The sequence below is a fragment of the Silene latifolia genome, chromosome X (assembly GCF_048544455.1).
Source record: "Silene latifolia isolate original U9 population chromosome X, ASM4854445v1, whole genome shotgun sequence".
NCBI lineage: Eukaryota > Viridiplantae > Streptophyta > Magnoliopsida > Caryophyllales > Caryophyllaceae > Silene > Silene latifolia.
Window position 1 is genome coordinate 307818412 of NC_133537.1, and position 21399 is coordinate 307839810.

The following is a 21399-nucleotide window of genomic DNA, read 5'->3' on the forward strand; positions in this document are numbered from 1 at the left end:
GGAAATTTCCCGAGCATTACCAAAGTCCACATTGGTGTCGTTACTGTCATCCTCTCTGTTAGCAACCTCCTTAAATTCAGTCGTGTTGTAAAATTGCACCGCCTCCATTATCTGTTTTGTAGACACCTCACGTGCTTTATCACTGGCTAGTTCATCACAATCAAGTGAGGCGGCTACCCCGCCTTCGAGGTCTCTACCAACATCTTCAGTAACCTCTTTCTCATGCTCGTATCCATCATCCTTCACAAACTCACCATCCTCCTCATCCTCCACATCATCACCATCCTCGTCCTCTCCCTCATCCCCATCACCATCGTCCTCCTCTTCATCATCATCACCACCCTGCTGCTCGTATCCCTCATCATCTACCTCCTCATTTTGCTCCTGAACACCGGAACTTTGTTGCAGCACAGGCGCTGATTTCACGGAATCATTTATTCGTTCAGCTATCTCTTGCATTTCCACAGCATAATCCTTCATCCTTTGGCTTTGAAAGAATGATTGCGTGCATTGTGTAGCGACAGGGTCACTAGAATAGTTCAGACCTCATGTTAACCTTTTGAGCGTCATGGCTGCATCTGCATACCATGAATAGAAGACAGTAGCATTCCTTTGCATCTTCAAATAAAGCTCATGCACATCCTACACTCAAAAAAAGAACAACAGTGTACTTTAACAAGTATAATTTTAACTTTAAAAAGTGTAATTCTAACGGACAAAAGTATAATTTTAACGGACAAAAGTATAATTGTAACATACAAAAGTATAATTTTAACTTTGAAAAGTATAATTTTAACGGACAAAAGTGTAATTGTAACATACAAAAGTATAATTTTAACGGACAAATGTATAATTTTAACTTTGAAAAGTGTATTTTTAACTGGTAAAAGTGTAATTTTAACTGACAACCGTGTAATTTCAGCAACTACTGATTAATATCGCTATTACAATTGTAGTGTAATTGTAGTGAAAGAAAGAGTAACTTTAAAACATGTTAAATTACATTTGACAAATGAACAAATAACACTTACATCTACAGCCCGAGCTTTCAACTCCTCATCATCATCAACACCAGATGGGAGTTCAATCTCGATGAACTTTTTCCTGTCTGAAGTTGAAGGCAGTTGTAATGCCACATCAGTAACCACATTGCCAATGGCCAACACTTTGCTATCATTAGGCACACCACCAATGCTTAACACTTCCTTTTGAAGGCACCAAGGATACTTGACCAAGGACCAAGTTTGCCGACCCAAACGGTTCTTGTCAAGCTCACCATGTAATCTTTCAGAAAGCGTCTGCCGATCCCAGTGCTTAATGAGAGGGAGGCTGTGGCGACAACTCTGACCACGGAAATCGAAACGTTGAAAGGACGTAATCATTAAGAACGGGATACAACCGAGCAGGGTCTGTTTATTTTCACCAAATTTTCCAGGACATAACTACACCAATCGTACTACGTAATAGCCTTCACATCTTCAACGGCTCTCAAAAGTTTGAAGTCAATCCCGCTGTATGAAGTTGGAGTTATGAATGATGACATGGTGAGCAGAACAAACAGCCTGCAGAATTGAGGACCTCTGTTTTTGTTTTTTTTTCTTAAGATATCTTGGAAGACAATTCCTAAATTAACCCCTTTTATGTTGTACGCTTTCCGCCATTTGTCCCTTAATTGCTTGTTCTCCGGCGCTTGAGAATCCTTTTGGTGGCCCGTAGGTACTAGATCAACTGTTTTAGGACCAAGTGGTAACATAAAACAGTCATACACGTCATGCTTGGTGACCATGAACTCCTTATCTTTAGAGGCCCGAAAAATGTACGACTCGTCGCTGAATGCTTTGAGAAAATCTTTAACATGACCCATTGGATATGTTTTGAGCTTAAGCTCCAAAATACCACCAAAACCAATCCTCCGTACCGCGTCTCGCTGGGCATCATTAAGCTTTTCAACCAGCTCAACAAAGTTTTTGTCAAGACTTGACAGACACCTTTTCTTTTTTGGTCTTGGCTGCTTTAGCCTCATCGTGATCTGACATCTGCTGAATAAACCAAAATTAATTAAAAATGTGACATATAGACCTTACATAACACAACAAAAAAATGTAATTTTAAGCTTTTCAACCTGCTCAACAAGCTACTTCGGTCGGCACTTGGCAGACACCTTTTCTTTTTTGGTCTTGCCTGCTTTAGCCTCATCGTGATCTGACATCTGCTGAAGAAACCAAAATTAATTAACAATGTGACATATAGACCTTACATAACACAACAACAAAAAAACTATAATTTTAAGCTTTTCAACCTGCTCAACAAGCTGCTTCGGTCGGCACTTGACAGACACCTTTGTTTTTTTGGTCTTGCCTGCTTTAGCCTCATCATGATTTGACATCTGTTAAAATTACAAAAATTAATTAACAATGTGACAGATAGACCTTACATAACACAAAATATAAATTGTAATTTTAAAAGACAAAAGTGTAATTTTAGCAGACAAAAGTGTAATTTTAGCAGACAAAGTGTAATTTTAACAGACAAAAGTGTAATTCTAACAAAAGAAATTGTAATTTTAGCAGAAAAAAGTGTAATTCTAACAAAATAAAGTGTTATTTTAACAGACAAAAGTGTAATTTTAACAAAAAAAAAGTGTAATTGTAACAGCATAAAGTGTAATTTTAGCAGACAAAAGTGTAATTCTAACAAAATAAAGTGTTATTTTAGCAGACAAAAGTGTAATTCTAACAAAATAAAGTATAATTTTAGCAGACAAAAGTGTAATTCTAACAAAATAAAGTGTTATTTTAGCAGACAAAAGTGTAATTCTAACAAAATAAAGTGTAATTTTAGCAGACAAGTGTAATTCTAACAAAATAAAGTGTAATTTTAGCAGACAAAAGTGTAATTCTAACAAAATAAAGTGTTATTTTAGCAGACAAAAGTGTAATTTTAAGCAACAAAGGTATAATTTTAACAGATACAAGTGTAATTTTAACGGTTAAAAGTGTAATTTTAACAGACAAAAGTGTAATTTTAATCATTAAAAGTGTAATTTTGACAAAAATGTGATTTTGAGCGACAAAGCGTAATTTTAAACGAAAAAGAGTAATTGTAAGCAACAAAAGTGTGATTTTTCAAAAAACTCTGGGTAATCTGAATGAATATGAACATAACAATCAAAAAGTACTAAAATATCTGGGTAATCTCAATTAACATGAAAGGTTAAAAATCTGAATGCTTGTGCTTCAATGGAATAGTACAACATAACACACTGAATGTATGTGCTAAAATAGATAAGTAAATGTCCTAAATGTGCTAAAAATAACTGGGTAATCAAAATGAAGTAAGCCAATACAGTGATCAAATAGAATAGTACAACAACAATGGCGAATGGCAATTACATAACAATGCCCAATAAATTAAAAAAACGTCTAATCAAAATAAATGAAGAGAAAAAATAATAAAACTCTAAAAACCAAAAAAAATACCTTTATAACCTACAAAAAGTAATCTGAATTGACGAAAATGGCAGGTTGCAAGTGAGTGAAGAAAATGGAGAAGAAACCGATAATAAGGTAACAAAAAAGCGATAGAATTGGGAGATTTTGAGAGCAGTTTCTTTCTTAGACGGTTGATATTATTGGGGTTTAATTTGGGGGAAATATTTTGGGGGAAATTTAATTTTGAATAATTGAGTGAAATGAGAAATGGGGGTAAGGCAGTGGGACGTGTATGATTAGGGATGTCAACGGGGCGGGTATAAGTGGGTACCGCCTCGCACCCGCCCCAGTTGGGGCGGGGATGGGTAGAGCTTTGGCGGGTGGTGGGACGGGTGCAGGTATGAAAATTGTACCCGTCATGGATAATGCGGCGGGGATGGATTTTGCATCTTACCCGCCTCATACCCGCCAATTGCTAAAAAAATTAGTGCGATTATGACAATTTTTTAAATCTTATTTAGTTATAATGAAGATATAATGTAAATAATAGCTATTTTATAAAGTTTTTTACTAACTTCTTTGGTGAAAAACTAAACTTATAATGATAAATTCAAAAAAAAAAAAAATTAATAATGATTAAATCAACATTTGTGAAAAACGTTTATTGAATAAAATTATGGTGTAGTGGGTCAATGGATAAGCGGGGAGGGTACGGTTTTCTATTTCCACCCGTTGGGGTGGGGATGGTTTTGGAAACTTGTACCCGCCACGGGTGGTGGGGCGGGGATGGGTACGAGTTTTTCTTGGTGGGTACGGGTACGGGGGAGCCTATATTCATCACCGCCCCGCCCCGCCCCAATGACATCCCTATGTATGATGTTTGATTGACAACCTGCATGCATGCTCATAACCTATGAGAGGTAGGATGAGAGAGGTAATTGTTTTAGCCATTAGAATAATATTAATAGTTGCTTTTTACTTTTAATCTAAGCCATTCAAACACATGATCTAAGGGTAGACAATGGAACTTATGGACTCACATGTAAGAGGAGGACTTAGTTGATCTTATTACTATATATATATATATATATATATATATATATATATATATATATATATATATATATATATATATATATATATATATATATATATATATATATATATATATATATATATATACATATAGAATCGGGATCCCGTGCGAACTAAATTACGGTGTTAACTGCATTTAACTAAACACGAGACCATTAGATCAAAGTAATCGATGGCCAATATTACACACTCCCTTCATCCTCTTAAACAAACCTCTACACTTAGAGTACCCCGTATCACTCATCCTGTCTCTCTCTCACTCATCCCCACGACCCCAAAACAAAACATCCATCCAACTAACGCCGGCACCAGAGTTAGCTCCGACAACCCCACCGCCATCACTATCCACAACCTAGAAATCACTGTAAACTCGCAGGACTCGATGTCAGCGGCGTTTTCGGCGATAGATTTGAGGAAACGGTCGATATTTCACTGTGTGGATGTCAGAAAAAGAAGTGGAGACGAAGAACAACTTGTGCGTGGTGCGTGTGAGGGCCCACATCTGACGGAGCTCGACCATCACCCTCGGTGTTCATGGTTTTTGCTTTGATTTTCATAATTTCAAAACTTAGATCTACTCAAAATGATTTATAATTTTATAATTTTAATCACCTTTCCCGTCGGTTACCACCTCAACCCCATTATACCCTCGACAAACTTCCACATCTACAAAAATTGATTTTAAAATTCCAGATCTACAAAATTTAAGCAATGGTGGTTGGCGACGGTGGATGAGTGCTGATAAGGTGGCTGCGTACTTGTCATCCACAGCTTCAGAAGTGGCATCGGGTAATGGACTTCATTGTTTTTTCCGATTAACCCACAGCATATAGCTACTGGCGGTAGATTCATTAGTTTTGCAATTTTTGCGGTTGGTTTTAGATCCGAATCCTGTAAAAGTTATGTTTGCAATTAACATCTCGAAGTTATACAGGAGACTTCCTCTCCATATTGCATAAGAACAAGATAATTAAAGACACAATGTTGACAAAAGGGAAAACCTCTCCGACTTTGGGTCTGCTGCTACAGATGTCGGCAGCATTTTGAAGCCAAGACTGGTATAAATTGCTTGGGATCATTGTTTGTTCAGTATCCATAATGAAATGGGCCTTTCTTCTTATTTTCCTTCTAGCTTGATTTTGCTTCTGGGCACTTAGCTGCTGTTGCTGAAATTGGTACGGAGTTGCTTTTAGCACAGTGTCGCTATGAGACGGTGATGGTGGAATGGTGGTGATAGGTGAGGTGGTGGTGGGGGAGTGGTGAAAGGCGGTGATGTGGTGATTGTGAGGTGGGTGGCGGTGGTGGTTGTAGGGGCAGTGGTGGTTGTCGCGTTGGCGGTGGTATCGGCTGTAGTAGTTGGTGGATACATGTAATATGACTCTAGATACACTTGGTATGTAGTAAAGATACACGTATTGATTTGTGTATCCGGTAATAATACGATGCGTATCTGAGAGTATTAGTATGTGTATCCGGAAGTACTAATTTGTGTATCTGAAAGTATTATACCGTGTATCTGAATATCTGGTTTTATCGACTTGTGTATGTGGGTTTGATAAGATGTGTATCTGGCTTTAATGACATGTGTATCCGCAAGAGATATGAAATGTATCTGAAAAAAAAATGTATCTTAAAAAAAAAAGTGTAAAAGTGCATCTAGAACTTTAGTGTGGAAAAAGTGTATCTACCTGTATTGTAAAATGTGTCTGAACAAAAGGTTATATGCTAAGTAATAAAAAGTATCTGAAAAAAAAAAAAAAAAAAAAAAAAAAAAAAAAGTAAAACTGGGCTAGTTCGTACGGTTCGTACGTTAAGGTAGTTCGTACCTGAACCCGCCCCTATATATATATATATATATATATATATATATATATATACGATTATCAACTTGAACAATAACACAGCATATTATGGTTCCTCAACAATTTGTTTTATCGTACCGACCCACATATATCGCATAAAATTACATCCACACTCAACTTACAAAATCAACGGTAAAGCTAAACAATGTTACTAAACACCAACAATGAGGATTAATATAAAAGCATCCAAAAATATGATGATTCAAACAATCCTAAACTCGAAAAGTTCATGTAACAGTGACACTCGATCGAGTTGGTCAGGCACTCGATCGAGCTGGCCCTACTCGATCGCGCTCATCAGCTACTCGATCGAGTAGGCTGAGATCAGAATAATACTCCACTACTACCATACCTTTAGTTACTCGATCGAGTGAGGGGCACTCGATCGAGTGGCCAACAGGTCCGATATCCCCCAATGTCAAATGTAAACTAAGCAAACATATAATCACGAGTCGGGATGCTCTCTCGGCCCTAAAATCCTGCATTACAAGTCTAACAATATTCAAAGTACGGCCATATGGTCAACCATACAAACCAAGATCCAAAAGTATCAACCGAAAACGGAATAATATCCACCATAAACTATGAAACATAAGAAGAAGAAAATGGAGTATCATCACTCCTGTTGCTGCTCCGCCATGACCTCGTCATCACCGCCACCACCAGAAGTGCCTGCTCCCGCCGCGTCATGACCCGCATCACCGTCAATACTAGCATCTGCTCCCACGCGCCAAGGGGCCAAACAACCATAGGGGTCCGACTGAGGCTCTCCCCGAGTAGACATATCCACACCAAAAGAGTGGAAGACACCATTGTCATCCCCAACACCCCGCCACCACACCGGCTGAGCTTCCGTGGTCCCAATACCCTGTACATAAGCCATCTCATGAAGGTTCCGGAGTGTCAAGGTAGATGACACCTTCTCCGTGAGGTCGCTCACTCGTGTCTCCGGGATATATAAAGGATGGTAACCGGGATACTGATACTGTGGCGGCAGTGGCTGCTCCGGCTGCGCAGGCTGAGTCTCAGCCACCCTCTCCCTCACTTGGCGTGGCCCCCTCCCCACTCTAGGTCGGTCATCCTCAGCTCTTACATTTTCCCCCTTCCTTGGCTCGGGCATCACCTGTAGGATCTCTGGGTTGATGAGGTACGTCTGCCCCGCAGGACTCTTCTCCTCCTCCTCCTCGTCAGAATCGGCAGACACCACTGTCGCTGGTAAAGGCTCTATAGCGGGAAGGTGCTCAGGAGCTATTATCCGCATCTAACTCATACCCCACACTCTCCATGCCAAACTACCATCCCCCAAGGTTCTCAATCATTTCTGGTCGAGGAAATAGTCTCGGTCCAAGGTAGGCACCGTGGTGGTCAAAGGGGTGTAGGCCGAGGAGGTCTCAAAGGAAGTCAGCCTCTCTGCCAACCGAGTGGCAATGGCCCCACAACTCAGGAAGCGGGTATCGGAAGAAGCCATCAACGCTAAACTAGCACACACCATAGCAGAGGCACTAAAGGTCACTCTCTGAGACCGGGCAGGGTTAAGGTACGCCATCAGCAACATCAACTCGTGTGAGTTTAACTTACTCACATCCTTCCTCTCATAAAGCATACATGTCAAAGCATGAAGGAAAATCTTCAAAGTGATATGTTGAACATCGTTGATCAACATGTTCCTCGAAGTAGGAGCTGATTTACCGGTAAGACAAGGCATCAGGCTACTAACCCCACACTCAGATGGTATATCCCGAAGAGCTCCCTTGGCGGGTTTAGCAAGGCCAAGGTGAGAAACAAACATATCCATGGTAAGAAGAAAACTTGTGTTAATGAGGCGGAACTCCACAGTTTGTTCCACCGCATCGTACTTAAACGAACTCATAAACTCAAGGGTCAAGAAGGCATAGGAGTGCTTACGGAGGTGATATAACCCAGTCATCCCCAAAGTCTCAAAGATGTGCCTAACATCGGTCTCATCTTTCGGTTCTGCAAGGCCACAAAATTACCCCTTTGGGAAAAGTCCACAAAGACTACTGACGGGTACTCCGATACTGCTGGGACCATAGGTCCACTCCCCTCACCTACCTCAGGCTCAGAATCCCTCCCCCTCTTGCTCTGTCGGGTTCCCATGGTTGGTCTCGACATCTGTTTCAACATATGACTTAAATATACAACCACATATACTTGAAAAACATGCAAGGCATTCATGTATAATCATAGAAAGGAACAACTAAGTACACACTTTCACCAACAATCCAAAGTTATAAGTATATACTCTCAATTTTACTAGCAGACGGTCTCACAGCTGTAAAGATTATAACAAGTATGGCTTCCATTTACATCATAACTACTAATCTTGAAAATTCGACCTTCAAACAAGTTTTACCAATAAACAAATTTCATCATAATGTAAGAGAAATTTCAGTTTGGAGCACTTTTAAGACGAAGTTTTAAGGCAAAAATTTTTGAGGGAAAATCATCAAAATCAACTCTAAACATGATATGTATAACATATATATCCCAACTTTTATCCTTTTACATACAAAAGACAACCAAAATTCAATTCAAAATCTCAAACCCTAGAAAATTTGGGTCATATAAACTCCCAATTTGATTCGATTTTTGCATAACAAATGCTAATATTCAACAAAGTGAAGCAATTAGATCATATTACAACCATTATAAGCAAGATTTAGCCCACATAAATCGATTTTTCCAACAACTTTCAACATCCTACATGCTTCTAATTAATTTAAAACATCAAAATAGGATAGATATTCATACCTTGATTGATTAGCAAGCAAAAGGAACGAATTAAGCAAAGAAATCACCAAAGTTCAAGCACAAAATCAACAAGAATCAGAGTAATTTGAGAGAGTTTAGAGATTAGGGTTTGCGGAATAGAAGAAAGAATAGGAGGAAAGAATTAGAAAAGGGTATATGAACCCGTGTTTCAGCGACACTGTAGCAGCTTACTCGATCGAGTAAGTATGTTACTCGATCGAGTGGCCTCCACTCGATCGAGTTGAAGCTACTCGGTCGAGCTTTCGCAGGGAATTTAAACTTTCTCGACATAATAGCTTCCTAACTAGATCGAATGAGGTCTACTCGGTCTAGTAGGCACTTGTACTCGGTCAAGTAAGACTAGGTATATGGTCGGAAATATAAGGTTAACTAAAGATTCATGCAAAACAGCAACGCGTGTCGATTTCAAAACAAATTTGGAAATCGCCACAGATTATTATACTCATTCACAACGAATTACTTTCACACCAATACAACGTATCAATCTAACAAACCTATCACTTTATACAACCCGTTTAACCTCATTCTATGACAACATTACGCAACCAACTGACTGTACTATTAGCTTTCTCATGTATACATTCAACACACTTCGTTTCACTTATGTTCATGCAATTGTGACCGCAACAAACTAACTTCTATTCAGGTCACTCTAAACAGACGTCTAACATGTACCATTCCTTATCATTCAAGCGTATTAACAGTTTAACCACGTCACACAACAATTATCAAGTAGCCTACTCAACTTAATTACACCATATTGCAGAAGCATTCAAACAGTCATTTATCACATCCTCCAAGTACTACTTGGTCAGCTGCTATGATTCATTCAAAACTTGCTATTTACCATCATTACCACAAACCATACTCACAATTTCTTCCATATCTAGTACTAATACCAACCATTTATAATAAACATTACCGACACCACATCATACACACTATCTCGTATTACAAACATATCACCAATTCCATTGCTACTCAGCTATAGATTCCCACAGCTCTAATCACAATTATACACACTAGCATCAATAAAGACTCCATCACAAACATTCCTAACATCACTATTATACACACTAGGCACATAATTCCCGACTCAATATCCCCATAACCGGTGACTGGCTTAAGCACAATGGGGCCATGATTTTGAAATGAGGGCGCCTACTCACCCAAAATCTAGCATCAGCTGGGGCTCCCAATACACATGTACCAGGTTCATATTATTAGACTCACTACGTTCATTATGCTCATTTGTTACAAGTTCCAAAATCGTCGCTCTGATACCACTTTATGACACCCCCATATACCAAGGAGCCTTAACAAGACCTTCCCTAGCATATAAGGGCATCACCATCTCGGTTGCCCGAGGACAGTAATAATCAAATGTCGATAAAAGAACAATTAAAGCTTATTACAAGTGATTAAACAAACTAAGATATACAAAGATACAACTCGGACCACTATCAACTGTATGATCTACACTTCTGTCATGACTGGTGAAAGACTCATCCTACCCAGTATACAGCTATCATTCCAGACATTACCTGCTAAGACTGACTGCTCGTCATAAGGGATCACGGCAGACACAACAGAAACAAACAAGCAGACAAAACCACACAAGGTCAGTAACTGAAGAGACACACCAACCACTGACACAACAAAGCAGACACAACAGCACACACACACACAAGCCACATCTCCACCAATCAATCATCGTCACCGAATGTCCACTGGACCAGCCCTGCCAGTGGGGGACCGCAGTCGTTCCCACCTAAGCCCCCCTCATCATACCGAGTGATAACCCTGTCCCATTAAGGTGCACATACCCTCCCGTGGCGGGTTCTACGGAGTGCGAAACTAGGGTGTAAAGCCACTCCCACAAGTGACTCCACTCAGCCGAGGACGCACCTCGAGAACCAGAGACAACCAACCACAACCAGATGTACCACAACAACGATAAACAACATAACGCAACACCAACCAATTACCACAACCAATCAGCCATAACGATACAACAACAACCAAATCATATTAAAAGACACTCTAACAACCAACAGTACTGAGTAGGCGAACCTACCTTTAGCGCACCGCAGCGATTCCACTCCCGATCACAAGATGTCACACAACCACGCAACAAACCTATACAAACAGTACAATCATCTATCACAACCACTATAACCCTAACTGAGAACAACAACAACAATAATGATGACGATGACATACCTAAGCATAGCTATCCGGCATCAAGACCGCTACCCGACTCAAGCAACCTATCCCCATGGCATAAGCATCTTCAAGGACCTCAAGGAAGGAACTATGGTGAAGGGAAGGAGGAAAGGCGACATTTAGGTTTAGAGGAAGGAGGCGAAAATGATTTGCGGATTCACGAAACACGATATATAACTCCTCGTTGTAAACACATTACTCGATCGAGTAACTAACTTACTCGATCAGGTGAACCCTACTCGGTTGAGCCTCCCGGATACTCGATCGAGTGGCCTCGAATAGATCGAGTACCACACACCCAAAGCTTACCATGTCACAAGACACCGCTCATAAGGTTTCCCAAAGGCCAAGACACGTCACTAAGGTCTGTTAAAGTCAGTCAACGGGTCCCTAAAAGGACGGGTATTACACTCATGGACCTGAAGTCCATCCATTGACCTGAAGTCATTCGAGGTTATGAATATTGGAAAAAGAAACTATAAAGTTTGCATTTTGAGTCATCATCATGTGCATATAGATAATAAGTTTATCATTGCATTTTAGTTTTAATATTTACATTATTATTATTGCATTGTTTTAGAATATGTTATTTAAAAATTCGTTAAATGTTATCTTATGAGATACTTCAAGGAGGATAACTCCCTATAGGAGCCTCTTATAAACGATCATCAAATGATGATGTTTGATTGATTAAATTTTGGGAACTCATGATTATATATCAACCTCTACGACATAAGTGAAAGGTTATCGTCATTATTTCCAAAATGGAAAATTCAAACCCTGTAGAGTTACTTGAAGAAAATTATTATTGTCTCAATCAGAAATTTGAGCATACAAGAATTTAGATTTAAATGAGTTTCTTGCTAAACAGGTGAAATTAGTTTATGGTCCAGGAGTACCATAACGATAAGAATAATGTAGTGAAAATCTACAATGAAAAATGTCAATTCATACATATATAGTTTAGTAAAGAAAATCGCTCAAAGGTATTGGATGAGTTATTCTATAATTATCAGATTGATTCTCCTTAATAGAATTAATTCAGGAATGGTAGCTACACTCTTTTTCCCTTCGACTAGGTTTTTGTCTCAATAGATTTTTCCTAGCAAGGTTTTTAACGAGGTAACATTATAAGCGCATTATTATGCTATAGTCATTATCATTATGGTTATTGAGATGACAATTATTCTAGACATATAATATGGTGTCATCTATTGAGAAGAACCGCTATCATAAAGGTGAAAGTATTATTTGAGAAGAAGATTCAAGAGTTAACATGAATGACAATGTTCAAAGTATGAGTTGCTAAGAAATAGTATGAAGATTGAAATTATCAAGATTTTAAAGATAACAAGTTTATCAACTACGATGGATTCTATTCAACAATCAAGAAGTAATGTCAAAGCATGAATCACTTCAAAATATATCAAGTTACGTAATTATCAAGGGGAGTAGACACGCGCGGTATTCTTTTTCCTTATCCATGCTTTTGTCCCACCGGGTTTTCTATGGAGAGGTTTTAATGAGGCAGTTTGTTGTTATGCGTGTTTGAAGATTAGTGTACTCTTAACGAGGCATCTTCTTCAATAATGGACATCCAAAAGGAGTGTTATGAAATATTATTATAGGGAGTCCATATCATGAAATATTCTAGAATGTATTATCTTATGGAAACTCTATCTTATTGTATGTATATACACCCCTCATAATAGAATAAGAATACAATTTTGATCTCCCTTACTTTCTCTCTACCTTCTCTCTATAATTCTCTCTACTCCTTATTTCAGAACACAAACTCAATTTTCTCATTTTTCCTCTTAAATTGCGGATTTGGAAGGTGAAGAACAATGAGCGGTGAACATCTATAAGACAAACCATAAGTAATTACGTTTTTTTTTCTTCATTTTGCATACTTTCATTTCGTCGAAAATTCTGAAAAATGGGCATATGAGCCCATAAACTGGATATAAATGTTGTGGTAAATAAAATACTTAGAAGTACATAATATAATCTACAGTACTAACACAAAAACTCCCGAATCATTTATTTATTTATAATTAAAATATCCCTCGGTCTTACAAAGAATAAAAAAGCAGGGAAGTGGTGATTGACACCCATAACTTTGTGCAATTGTGAAATTAACTCCCATAACTTTCAATTTAAGTAATTAGGCCCCGTAACTTACATAATAAGTGAAATTAAACCCCTTTGTCAAAATCTCACGAGAAATTCAATTTATCATGTCACAAAAAAAATACAAAATAAAACTTTGAAAATTTAATAAAGAAAATAGCACATATATTAGATAAAAAATAATTAAAATATTTTACAAAAACAAACAATTATTTTTTACATATGTATGTAATTCGGTATGATTTTTGAAAAAAAAAACAATTAACAGTTTTATGTGAATTATTTTGAAATGTTGAAAAATTGAATTTTTTTTACCCTTTTATTATATTTTTTATATTTTTTGTCATAAAAATCTTTTATTTTGACTTCTGATTTTAACACAACTATCTAACAAAATATTTTACAATTATTATTTTTTTTACAAAAATTGTACAGCAAAAAATTTGAAAAATGTACTTTATATAAAAATAATAAATTCTTTGTTTTCGTAAAATATTTTAATTTTTTTTATCTAATATATGCTATTTTTTATTAATGATTTAAACTTTTATTTTATATTTTTCATAAAACATAACCATATTTACTTTTGAAATATGATAAATTGAATTTCTCATGAAATTTCGACAAAAGGGTTTAATTTCACTTGTTATGTAAGTTACGGGGCCTAATCACTCCTATTGAAAGTTATGGGGGTTAATTTCACAATTGTACAAAGTTATGGGAGTCAATCACCACTTTTCCGATAATAAATACTCCCTCCGTCCAGATCATTTGTTATTCTTTTATTTTGCCAACCAAGAAAACCACTAAAAGTACCAATTTACCGTTGCATCATCCTTTCCAGCGCAGGAAAATCCTCCAACTTTTAGCTAAAAAAAATGGGGACCACATTTTAAAAAGTACATGCTGAGTTCATTAGGAGTACGATATTTCATCATTATTACAAAGTTTGATAAAATGAAGGAATTACTGGTTGACAATTTCGCTGGGCAACCAAGGTCTGATGTCCAAGTCAAGAAATAATAGGGGTAGTATAGCTAGAGGTGGCAATCGGGTCAGTCATGTCAAGTTTGGGTCGAGTCATATCGGGTTCGGGTCATATCGGGTTAGATCGGGTCGGGTTCGGATCATTATCGGGTCGGGTCATTTCGAGTCAGATGCTGCATCGGGTCGGGTCGGGTTTGGGTCAGGTCATTTCGGGTCAAATGATGTATCGGGTCGGGTTAGGGTCGGGTCATTATCGGATCCGGTTACCTTATCACATTACTTCAATTTTTTACCATTAAATTAGTTTTTAAGCGTTATTTTGTTTAATTACTTCATTATTAAGTCAAACATAACAATCTAATTACAAAAGCACTTTCATTTTGATCAATATTAAGCTTAATAATTGTGGGTTCATCAATTTAATCGGGTCAGTATCGGGTCGGGTCTAGGTCGGGTTCGGGTCACTGATCATCGGGTCAAGTCGAGTTACGGGACGTCATCGGATTGGGTCGGGTTGGTTTCGGGTCACTGGTCATCGGGTCGGGTCGGTTTCGGTTTCGGGTTGCAATATTCTCGGGTCGGGTCATTCGGGTCGGGTCAGACATGCCAACTCTAAGTATAGCCATTCAACACTTTAAAGCATCCTAAAATGGAAAGGACAACAAATGACTGAGACACCCAAAAAAGGAAAAGGACAACAAATGACCGGGACGGAGGTAGTAAATATTAATTCAAGGACTCTATGTATGGGAAGCGATCGTGCAGACGTTCTCTTGTAGTAGCATAGAACAGGGCGACGGTGATGTGATCACGAGTTAACCTATCTAACTCGTACCACCGGTGACATGCTAAAGAAATTGAGCCTCTGTCTGCTGGATCTTGGAGATGTGGTAGCACAAACTCAATTATTTCATCTTACATTTTGGTGTTATTATTTTTGGATTTCAGTTTCTAGTGAATTTATGCAAATGAGAAATATGAATACAAAGAAATGGATTTTGTCATACAAAGAAAGAATAAAGATACTTATCTTTGTCTTCGAAATTTATTCATTCTAAAGCTACAACATCAAACAAACAAAACATCTATTGCTTGCTACAAAGATTAAGGATTAATAGCAATAGGTGCAAGTTGGTAGCTAGGAATCTAACTGTAGATGTTTTTCATTTAAGGATTAAGTGGTGACACCACCTACCAGTTTAAAGTAGCTATTAAACAAGAAAATGTTAAAACGGTTCCCTTTAGTAAAACCTTTGCAAAATAAAGTATATTCAAACAACATCAGAGGCGGACGCGGAATTTTGTTACAAGGGGGCACAAAAAAAATTCAACACATTGTCCGTCTTTAAAAACAAAAGTTATATTTTGGATTTTTTTCCCCTAAAACTAATATGGTATAAAGTAAAAAATGGAAAAATAGTTGGTTTAACTAATTTCTTAACCTATTAATAATACTCCTTATTCTACTTTAAATTGAAAATAAATGTATATTTAAGTAGTTAATGATGATTAATTTGTCTTATTAAACGATATAGTACATACTAATAGATATACAAGCAATAAATACAAGTGGTTCAATGGTTAAAATGTTGGTATGTTATGTATGAGGTCTAAGGTTCGACTCCTCACAATACCATTTTTGGCATATAGAGGTTAACTAGCAAATGAGATGGGCACAAAATTAACTAAAAAATAAATTAACAAAATTACAGCATGTCAGGAATCAATCCTGAAGTGGTGCGCACACAAATCAGCCTTACCAATTGAGCCACATATAAATACTAGTTATTAATGATCCTCATAAATATATATTCCTAAACTATCATGGTGCCCACTCGGGCCCCCCTAGATCCGCCTCTGATCTTGGAGATGTGGTAGCACAAACTCAATTATTTCATCTGACATTTTGGTATTATTATTTTTGGACATCAGTTTTTAGTGAATTTATGGAAATGAGAAAGATGATTACAAAGAAATGGATTTTGTCAAATAAAGAAAAGAATAAAAATAGTTATCTTTGTCTTGGAAATGTATTCATTTTAAAGCTACAACATTAAACAAGCAAAACATCTATTGCTTGCTACAAGGATTAAGGATTAATAGCAATAGGTGCAAGTTGGTAGATATGAATCTAACTGCACATATTTTTCATTTAAGGATTAAGCGGTGACACCACCTACCAGTTTAAAGTAGCTATTAAACAAGAAAATGTTAAAACGGTGCCCTTTAGTAAAATCTTTGCAAATAAAGTATATTAAAACAATATCAGGGGCGGACGCAGAAATTTGGTACAAGGGGGGCACAAAAAAAAATTCAACACATTGTCCGTCTTTAAAAAAAAAGTTATATTTTGGATTTTTTTTCCCCTAAAGCTAATATGGTATAAAGTAAAAAATGAAAAAATAATTGGTTTAACTAATTTCTTAACCTAATTAATGATTCTCCTTATTCTACTTTAAATGGAAAATAAATGTACATTTAAGTAGTAAATGAAGATTAATTTGTCTTATTAAATGATATAGTGCATACTAATACATATACAAGTAATAAATACGAGTGGTTCAATGGTTAAAATCTTGGTATGTTACGTATGAGGTCTAAAGTTCAACTTCCCACACTACCATTTTTGGCATATAGGTTAACTAGAAAATTAGATGGGCCCATAATTAACTAAAAATAAATTAACAAAATTACACCATGCCAGGAATCGATCCTGAAGTCACGCGCACACACACAATCAGCCTTATCAACTGAGCCACGTATAAATACTACTTATTAATGATCCTCATAAATATATATTATTCCCAAACTTTCATGGTGGGCACCTGCCTACCCGAGCCTCCTAGATCCGCCCCTGATCTTGGAGATGTGGTAGCACAAACTCAATTATTTCATCTAACATTTTGGTGTTATTATTTTTGGACTCAGTTTCTAGTGAATTTATGGAAATGAGAAAGATGATTACAAAGAAATGGATTTTGTCATACAAAAAAAAAAGAATAAAGATAGTTATCTTTGTTTTCGAAATGTATTCATTTTAAAGCTATAACATCAAATAAGCAAAACATCTATTGCTTTCTACAAGGATTAAAGATTAATAGCAATAGGTGCAAGTTGATAGCTAGGAATCTAACTGCACATGTTTTTCATTTAAGGATTAAGTGGTGACACCACCTACCAGTTTAAAGTAGCTATTAAACAAGAAAATGTTAAAACGTTACCCTTTAGTAAATCCTTTGCAAAATAAAGTATATTCAAACAATATCAGGGGCGGATGCAGAAATTTGGTACAAGGGGGGCACAAAAAAAAATTCAGCACATTGTCCGTCTTTAAAAAAAAAAAGTTATATTTTGGATTTTTTTCCCCTAAAACTAATATGGTATAAAGTAAAAAAATGGAAAAATAATTGGTTTAACTAATTTCTTAACCTAATTAATGATAGTCCTTATTTTACTTTAAATTGAAAATAAATGTACATTTAAGTAGTTAATGATGATTAATATGTCTTATTAAACGATACAGTACATACTAATACATATACAAGCAATATATACAAGTGGTTCAATGGTTAAAATCTTGGTATGTTACGTATGAGGTCTAAGGTTCAACTCGTCACACTACCATTTTTGGCATATAGGTTAACTAGCAAATGAGATGGGCCCAAAATTAACTAAAAAATAAATTAACAAAATTACAACATGCCAGAAATCAATCCTGAAGTCACGCGCACACACACAATCAACCTTACCAATTGAGCCACATATAAATACTACTTATTAATGATCCTCATAAATATATATTCCCAAACTTTCATGGTGGGCACCTGCCCACCCGATCCCCTAGATCCGCCCCTAATCTTGGAGATGTGGTAGTACAAACTCAATTATTTCATCTGACATTTTGGTGTTATTATTTTTGGACATCAGTTTCTAGTGAATTTATGCAAATGAGAAAGATGAATACAAAGAAATATTGGAGAATGTTGAACGTAGTTTAGGTTTAAGAGAAATGATTAAAAAAATGATTAGAAACTGTTAATCACGCATTCACGCTTTTATACTTCTCCAACTACTTTAATCAATATTGCGGAAAATAACCCGTCAGACCGGGTACTCGGCCGAGTACGACCTACTCGACCGAGTTCCTCACTACTCGGCCGAGTGCACCCAAAACAGTAACCTGTTTAAAAGCACTCGACAACTTACTTGGCCGAGTATAGCCTACTCGGCCGAGTAAGCTAACGCCAAAAAACCGTAGTATTACACGTGGTAATAAGCCCTCTAGCTCTGTTGTACCTGAAGTATCCATGTGGTAAAGCCCTCATCGGGGTGGTGTGGAGTGTCGGAGTGGTAAGTCATTTCTATAGTATTGGATAGTCGGTGTGGGAAGCCGTGTCCATTGTGTGGTTGATGTCAGACCCACCTCTTGATTCTTATCTTGCACGCTTTAAGGGGGATGTGCACATTCAGAACAAGGATATGACACGGAATTGGGAATGATTTGAATATTTGTTATTTTGAGATGATTTGGTTTGGTTATGAATTGACCGTGATTGTTTGCGTGTTGTATGCTGGATTTGATATGCTATTGACTGCTACTATTTTATATTGATTTTCCTACTTAACCTTAGGTTGACTTACATGTGTTTTTTTTGTTACCATAACTGTTTTTAAGACCGTCTTGTGTTGACTTATTTCCCTTTTTATTCTCTTTTTTTTTTTTGACAGCTGTGAAGAAAGAGTCTTACATCATAGTGGTACGGTTCACTAGACCATACCTATAGACTATAACATAAAACACTAGGGTACTACTAATAACATAAACTGAGACAAGGTAAAAGTTGCATCGGTTAACAACATAGTGTTGATGGCGTACGACGAAAGTCTGAACACGCTCTTCAAAATCATGATCTACCCCAATGGCTAATGGATGAGCAGCGCTGGCCAAAGGAAAACACCCATCTTTGCTTGTCTTGATTGATGTAGCTTCGGAGAAATACCTGCAACAATACCCAAGGAAGGGTCTCGGAGATTCATCTCCTAGGCTGTGAAAATCTTCCTCATAAAACCAACTAGCCTCCACCAACTCATTGTTACTCGTCATAATAGATACAACTTTGGAGAAATACCTGCAACAAGACCCTAGGAAGCGTCTTGGAGATTCATCTCCTTGGTTGTGAAACACCTCATTTAGAAACCAAAGAGCCCCTTGACCCAACGAGAAAGAACAAAGTGCACTTACGCCCCAAGGACGTAGAAAGAAAAGGCGGAAGACAAACCACAAAAATCTGTCTCCAGAGGAGAGCAAACTCCTACACTTTGGAACATAACCCCCGTTGAGCAGAACCTCACGGCCCAGAAAAGTGAGTAAAAAAGTAGATAACAAGGAGGGGAACCACTTGAACAATCCCCTCACCAACACCAACTCAGAAAACCACAGTGAGTTGGACCCAACACAGACCCGATGCAAAGAAACCTTCATTCTAATTGACCCGAGGATAAGGGGACAGGACACCCCAAACCAACAGGGAATTATTATTTGAATAAACAAAAGACATAAAAAAATGAAAACACACATAATTCAAAGGTGAAACCACCGCAACCTACCAACCAACGACACAACCAACGAACCCGACTCCACCCTACGAACACGCCTCCGCTGAAGGACAAAAGTCCAGGCTGCCACGACAAAACTCCTACCAAACAAACGGACCCACACGCCAACCACGACCGTCACGGACGACCCTTCAACCATCAACCCCGACAAAACTGAGACTCCAAATTCCACAACAAACCCCCCCCCCCCCCCCCCCAGGACCATCGGCTACCTGCTACAAAACCAACCCTAGACAAAACACCCCAGCCCGACAAGATGAAACAGGACAAGGGACGATTGGAGGGGAGAGGGGTGAGGGGAAGGGGGAAACACCGAATCGACCCAAAACCCGCCACCACACAACAAAAAGGACACAAAGAAACTCAAGACTCGACGACCCATAAAAGAACGGAAACATACCAGGGTGGGGAAAGGGGTGAGGGAGAGGGGAAAACACCCTTGATTGGCCAGCAAGTCCTTCGATGACAGGACAAGAGAACGGAGGAACGGAATGACCTCAGAGCAAAGATATCAAACCCAACCAGTCGTCGGACGATCGAAACGGAACCACAATCCGACCAAGGGAGGAGTGAAAGCAAGCCAAAGACAGAACTCAGAGGCAACGTATCGCCGGAGATAGGTTAAAGGAGGAACCCATCTCCGGCGATAGGATAGGGGGAGCAGGTGAGGATGTGTGTGGTAGGGGTGGCGGCGGCTCAATAAGAAATTAGGGTTGTTTTGTTTTTGATTTTAGAGAGAAGGGGGATGTTTTTTAGAGAGAAGGGCAGGACCCTTTTTTATTCTCTTATGCGAACCAAAATATCATCGTAATTATAATATTTTTATTAGTAAGCTAGATTAAGAGCGATTATGGATAAGTATCATCTTAATATGATTTTTATAACTTCATCAGAGATTGTACCCTTGAAAACATTACTCCATATTATATTTAAATAATTTTAATACTCCTTAACACATAGCTAAGTAGGAATAGATAATTGTTTAATAAATTCCAATAGGTAGTTGGGGTAACAATGTAACAGCATACATTCCTCAGTTGGGTGTTGTCACAACTCACAACAAGATCACAATAGGTAGTTGGGGTACCCACTCCATTTACCCACCACCCACTTATGTCATAACTGTTTTGATATTGTTTTTAGATAAAATGTAATTAAGTCACTATAAGTTTTGCAAATTTTCAATTTTATATTTCTAGTTTAAGATTTTCTATAATATAGAAGTTAATAAAAAGACATTATAGTAAGTCATAATA